Raw genomic sequence first — 7,490 nt, 5'->3', positions numbered from 1 at the left:
TTCATAGACTTGCAGATGTGTAATATGCCACTGAATTGATATTTTGAGTCTAGTAACCAAAGCCTCACATTCTGTGATATTATTGGTGTAATCAAAAGTTATTTTGTAGGAATTCGCAATAGCATCACCTTGAGGGGTTACAAATAAGATACCTGCCCCTGAGACAAATCTGGTGTGGGATCCATCAAAATATAATTTTCATTCATTAGAAGATGTGACAACAAAGACTGATTCATCTGGAAAATCAGTCAACATTGGATGATCATCTTGGATAGGTGCATTTGCGAGTTGATCAGCTATGAATTGGCCTTTTATTGCTTTTCCTTCAATGTATTCAATATCAAACTCACTTAAAATCATGACCCATTTTTCTAGGCGACCCGTGAGAGCTGCTTTACTAAGAAAATATTTCAATGGATCAATCTTGGCTACCAACAAGGTCTTATGATTTAGAATATAATGGCGAAGATTTTGAGCTGCAAATATGACTGCCGAGCATGCCTGCTCAATGGTAGAATATTTTAATTCATAAACCACTAAAGTTGACTAATATAATAAATAGCTCGCTCTTTTCCTTGTTCATCTTGTTGGGACAAAAGAGCTCCTAATGCTGAAATGTTGCAGAGATATACAAAATGAAGGGCTTTCCATCTATGGGAGGCATTAAGATAGGTGGTGATAGAAGATAATCTTTGAAATCTTGGAATTCTTGTTGACACTGACCGAACCATTTAAAAACTACCCCTTTGTGCAGCAAATATTGGAAGGGGTGACACTTGTCTGCCAATTGAGCTATGAACCGCTAGATTGATTGTATCTTGCCCTAAAAACTTCTTAGTTGATGAAGATTTGTAGGAGGCATATCCATAATTGCTTTTACAGTTGCGGGATCCACTTCTATGCCTCTTTGAGAAACAATATATCCTAATAGTTTTCCAGATGTTACCCCAAGGACATTTCTTTGGGTTGAGTCTAAGCTTGTATTCCTCCACCCAGTCAAAGATTGGGCCTAAAATAGCTAGATGACTATCTCCATTAATTGATTTGCACAACAAGTCATCCACATAATCCTCCATTAGTGTATGCATAAAATCATGAAATATTATTTTCATGGCTCGTTGATAAGTCTCTCCTGCATTTTTTAGACCAAATGACATCACATTCCAATAGTAGGTTCCCCAAGAACATGTGAATGCAATCTTATGCTAGTCTTTGGGAGAAATTAAGATCTGATTATACCTAGAAAAGTCACCCATCAATGACAACTCATATCCAACAGTCATGTCCACTATAATGTCTATATTTGGCAGAGGAAAGTCATCTTTAGGGCATGCTTTGTTTAAGTCTCTAAAATCAGTGCAAATTTTGATGCCCCTAGTTGCTTTGTTGACTGGCACTAAGTTGGAGATCCACTCTGTGTAATCAATTGGTCTATTAAAGTCTACATCCAACAATTTCTTGAGTTCAACTTTGACTAGTAGGGCCACTTGCGGATGCATTTTTCTTAGTTTTTGTTTGACGATCTTGGCACCTAGTTTTAGTGGCAAATGATGAAGAACTGATTCTGGATCAAGGCCAACCATATCTGCATAAGACCACACAAAATTGATTTGCTTCTTAAGGAAGAAGTTAACAAAGTTTATTCTTTCTTGTTCTGACAATGAAGCAGCAAAATGAATGCCCTTAGGGTTGTCAAGTGTACCCAAATTTATCTCTTCGGTCATTTCCGCAAGCAATGTTGATTTGTCCTAATCTAACGGGGTTATGTCCAATCTTCCACCTTTGGGTGTCTTAGAGAGGTTTTCACCAGTAGATATGTCCTTTGTTTTACTTTTTTGTGGTCAGAGGCCACCTTATGGTTTTCACCCGGAGACCTTTTCTTTTGATTTTTTCTTTTACAATTTTGCGACTAGAAGATGGAGTTGACTCCCCAAAATATGTTGTGTAATATAAATCAATAGAAAATCTAGCCTTGTGATCACCTTGTGGTATGCCTTCTCTAAGCTCAAGGAATTTGACTATTGCCTCATCATTTTCAAAGAAATCTAACTGAAGTGGTCCTTGTTGGTCGCATTAGATAAGTTGTGGGTATACAAGAGGCATGCCATCATTGGTTTCGGTAAAGGTTTGGACCAAGATAGTAAAAACATGAATGTTAGTGATATCACTATCTGAGCAACTTGTGTCAGATTTAGTGCTAGGATTCCAAAATGATTCTATCCAAACTTTAGTACATGTTTTGACAGGAGGAGGAATTTCATGTTTGTCTTCCATAGGCAAATCATCAGGTTCAATAAGGAAATTATCAAGGGCTTAAGAGCTAGAGGAATAAGAGTCCCACTCCCATTCATTAGAGTCAGTTTCAGGATGGGTATCCTTAGGCATCATTTCATCATCAGAATCATGCCATTCTTCACATGTAGTCACTTTGGTAGATGAGGTCTCGATTCACAATGGTACAAAACCTAAACCCAAAGTTTTATGTCGCATCTCAGGAATGATAGGCTCTAATCTTCCTTTTTTATCAGGTCCCAAACAATTGCATCCATCATATCCCTTCTTTTGCATTATGGTAAATCCTTTGCCATATTGTTCTACTAGCAATTTGATAGGTGGAGTGTCTGGTGTATCTACTTCATCTTTATAGAGCCATCCTGATACATCATCATCCAAAGTTTTTGTGTTCAGTTCACCCCACTTTGTAAATGCAGTGGGAGGTTGATATTGGATGATTGTTTTGGATTCCTTTAGGCGAGGATGCTTCTCTATTTACTAGCATTTGTTGTTGGAAAGTATCCTTCAGGTTAGCACGAAATTGAAATGGATTAGGATCTCTAGGAATTGTTATCTCGATTCCATTGTATGAGTATTTCAAACACTGGTGATAGGTTGAAGGAACCACTTTCATTGTAGGAGTCCATGGATGACCTAGAATCATACTGTAGGGGAGATCCTAATCGAGCACTTGTAGGAAAGTGTTCTCTATTGTTGGACCTACTCTAATAGGAAAAACACTCACTCCTTTAGATGGGCATTCAACATCATCATAGGATTTTATTGTTTTTTTTTTTGGTAAAAGACATTAGCTACAAATTTATATTAATAACATAAAAAGATTACAAAATTCCATAAATTATAATACTGGCTAGAATATAGTATAGGTTGCATATACACAAAATGCAACATATAGAAAAATTTCAAACTTATTCATAGAGATAACAATATAACAGTATATGCAGAGATTTACAAAAAACTGCTTTACATCATATGCAGAGATACCCATATAATGAGAAAACCTAGTCGCTATATTTACTATACATTGTATTTGGCATACTAATACATTATAAAGTATAAATATATGATCAATGTTAACTAACAAAAATTATAATGTAGGCCCAAATTTAGAGAAAACAAGCCTCAAAGCAATCATTTGGAAGAATAGGCTTCTTCATTTTGATCTATCATCTTCTTCTCCTTTCGAGAAGAAGAAGCCTCCACAAGTAATTCAGTCTTCTTTCTCTTTTCTCTAGAGGTATGGTGTAAGAATTCATACTGAATGGGTTGTGGAGCATGGCGAATTTTATGATTGAGTAGAAAGGATATAGCATAGAAAATATCCTTCAATTTTTGCACCCTTGCAACATCTAGTTCCTATTAGAAGGAATGCAAAGACCCACACAATTTCTAGGGATCATCATTCCTTAATGTTGAAATAAAGGAAAAATACCCAAGATATAGGCACTACCATTACCCAGATTATATCTTTGCAAACATTGCAATAATTCACCTTTCTTAAGGAACCTTGGTAGGACAACATTGTTCACAAAAAAATTCAACAAATTGTAGGATTGTAAACCATCCAAGCAATTGGAGTGGAATACACATAACAATTGGGATGGGAAAAGGAGTTTAGGCGCTTGCAATTTAAGAACATTCCTACTTGTTCAAGTGTTCCTCCTCTTTCTTAGCCTTTTAGTAAGACTCGAAAAAATCATTGTACGAGAGAACGCCGACGAAGACGCTGTGTTAGAGCTTGTGAAGCTATCCCTCAAAATACTCAATCTCCTTAGACTTCGACAGTTGACATGATTCCCTTTTCTCCCAAGAAAGATGTTCAACCTACATCTCCAAATCATAAGTTGCACAAAACATGTGATGGTTTTACTCCTATTCGTGTTCTTGCTCCTCTTTTTCTAAACTTTGATGAAGAAATGGGTGGAAATGTTATTCATAATGGCAATACAACTCCTAATGCTTTTGATAGTGAATATGAATATGTTTATGTGGACAATAATTTATCTGATGAATTTTCACAAACCCTAATCCTAGCTCCTAGAATCGAACAAAGTGACTTACAACATGAGCATAGTCCTTGTTTGGATCTTGTGATAGCTCCATCTGTTGTGCTTGATGTTGCTCCTCTGGCATGTTTCTCTCCTTCCTGAAATAGTGATCAACAAGATTGAGAGGCGGATGTCGTGCTAGATTATCAATATTAGCACTAAAGATCTTTCTCTCTCCCCTTTCTTTCTCTTTTGTGACCATTCTTCTATGTTTATCCATGTTCTTCTATTGTTCCCCTAATGTCTACTTGTGGATGATGCAAAGCATTGAGATCTTTTCTTGGTCTCTTGACTCAAAAGACATCCTCTCTTCCCTTTCTTCTAAGGTAGTGTCCTTCTTTGGGGAATGACGATTATTATATTCATATACATACATGATATACATGAGTTATCATACAACATACTGACCCTGAGGAAACTGATACTACCTCATGTTTTGTGTTCATTATCCTTGGATTTATTCCTTGATTGAGGGCTAAATCCTCGCGATAACATGCTCCCTTTGTTCTCTCTCTCTTGGGTGTATCCTACCTTAAAGAAATCGCTCCCAATAAGGCACACCTGACCACTTCAACGTGGGGGAATATACTCTGCTCATATTTTCCTTCTTTGATACTTAGAATTACTTAGTGAACTTTGTTTTCCTTTGTAATCTTTGGTATACTTGCTTTCATGACTCAAAGTGAAGGGAACTTTGCTACTTGTAGTCATAATTCTCCCCTTCTCAGTCTTCTATTTTACTTTGTCAATCGAAGTCGTAAGATCCTAGGTCCACTGGGGGCTTAGTGTATCTTGCCTCCTTGAGATGGTAAAAGTCTTTCAATCTTGTTTCCTTGTACTTTATCGACAATATTGGTGTACACTTATACTCCCGCTAAAGTGGAGGCTAAATGAAGTGTCATAAAATTGTGACCCTAGCAATTTTTGACTGCATTAGGGTTCTCATGCATGTGAGTTTGAATCCTCTAGCATGATGAAAGACCAAAGATTTCTCAGCCCTTAGAAATAGCTTCTTCCTTGGCCTCTGCATCACCCCGTCTACACTCTTGCCTAGAGAAAGGGGTAGGACAGGGGCATGGTGCCACTGTCCTCCCATGGATAGGGGCATGGTGCCTCTGTCCCTGCCTTATTTTGGGGTAGGACCCTTCCTAGGGTTGCATTGTTGGTTGTGCTGATGAATAATGATGAACAATAGATACCCTAACTAACTGAGAGCGGGGGTGAATCAGTACATACAAAAACTTCTTATCAACTTATCAAGTTAAAATAATACTAATCGGTTATCTTCATTACTGAACTTAACCATGACAATACCAGATAAACACAGTAAGAATTCAAACAACATAAACCAGTAAAACCGAACCCTTCAAATACATTCAATACTTGATAACTACTTCACCCATAAACATATGCATGTGGTATATTAGCAATACCATAACCATTAGCTCTTCATGCATAATTAATCAAACAAAGAATACTTAATCATCACATGAAAAATGCACAACTCATGACACACAAATTTTTCACATGGAAACTTGAATGGGAAAAGCCACAGTGGGGATGAATACCCACAAGCTTGTTTTGAACTCTTTTGAAGCTCACTCTGTTAGGATCCTAGTCCGGTTAAAGACTTTACAATAAGGTTCTTCTAGGAATCGATCCTGTTAAAGATCACCCGGTTAAGGGATGGCTATATACCCTATTAAAGGTTACCTTGCTAGAGGATTTAAAGAACTCAATGAACTTGAGTCACTTGGTTAGAGGATTTACACTAAGCCTGTTAAAGGTACCCGGCAAAGGGATTTTCCTTCTGTTGAAATGGTTAGAAGACAACAAGTAAAAATCTGATATGATAACAACACTATATGCTAAGGCAGATCCTTTTCAGTTCCTCTACTCTACAATCACACTCTGCAGTTTTCTCTCACTAGTCTGGCAAGTATCTCATCACTTGGACACACACACAACTTTTTCCAACAACTTACAATAACAAACACTATCGACCTTATAGACAACAATTAGGTCAGTAGCATAAACCCTAAACCCTAAGCTTTTAGGTTTATAATTACAGTTGGTCAAATCCTGATCGTCTAAACACTTTCCATAGAGTGAAGCAATCTTAAATAGATCACAATTCATTCTGCATCGTACATTCTTCACCGCCATAGAAATCAATAACTCATCACGCTTTATTCTCATACCGCTAAGAAGAATGTTCATTCCCGAGGTAGACATTTAATGCAATCGATCTTCACATGAAATATCCTCAAGGAAATCCTTCACGTGCACGAAACTGATGTGGCATCTCGATCTCATCTTCATCTCTTAGCTAACTCATCACAGAATATCACCGGTTGCATCACACAAGCTAGATTGCCAAACCGGAAACCCTAGAGTTGAGACTATCAATCGGTAGTCACACTTAGTGAAATCCAGACATCGGTTCACTACAACTCTTCATACTAGTTCACTTGCACTTATTGACATCAATGACAACATACATTATCATCATATCTTCATACTGGTTCATCAAATTCCAACAATATCTCCCTTTGGCATTGATGGCAATACTCAGTGTAGCATTGCAACTAAAAACATCATAGACCAATGCATCTAAAATATCTTCTCCCCTATCTCATATATCTTCTCATATATCTTCTCCCCCTTTGACAACAATGCCAAAGTGGAGGCACAATCTTCCATACTCCACTATGTTGCTCCCCTATGGAGTAGCATCCTTCAACATATCAATCCTAAAATATTTGACACTATAATACTTGACTAATGTGGAGCACACATCTTTAGTTTACTTCATGAAGGGGCAAAACCCCTAATTCACCTCTCAAATAGGTAAATGTAGTCTTCGGTAAGGGCTTAGTGAATATGTCTGCTAGCTTCTCCTTACTGGAAACATGTTGTAATACAACCTCTCTGTTTTGAACCTTCTCTCTCAAGAAATGATACTTGAGATACTTGAGATCAATGTGCTTAGTTCTAAAATGCAATACCAGATTCTTGGAAATATTGATTGCACTAGTATTGTCATAAAATATACTCATTGTTTCAGATATAGGTACTTTGAAACCGTCCAATACATGTTTCATCCAGATTGCCTGAGTGCAGTTCACAAACGCTGCCACATACTCC

This window comes from Cryptomeria japonica, chromosome 1 (assembly GCF_030272615.1).
Source record: "Cryptomeria japonica chromosome 1, Sugi_1.0, whole genome shotgun sequence".
Lineage (NCBI taxonomy): Eukaryota > Viridiplantae > Streptophyta > Pinopsida > Cupressales > Cupressaceae > Cryptomeria > Cryptomeria japonica.
Note: the sequence above shows the minus strand (reverse complement) of the source record.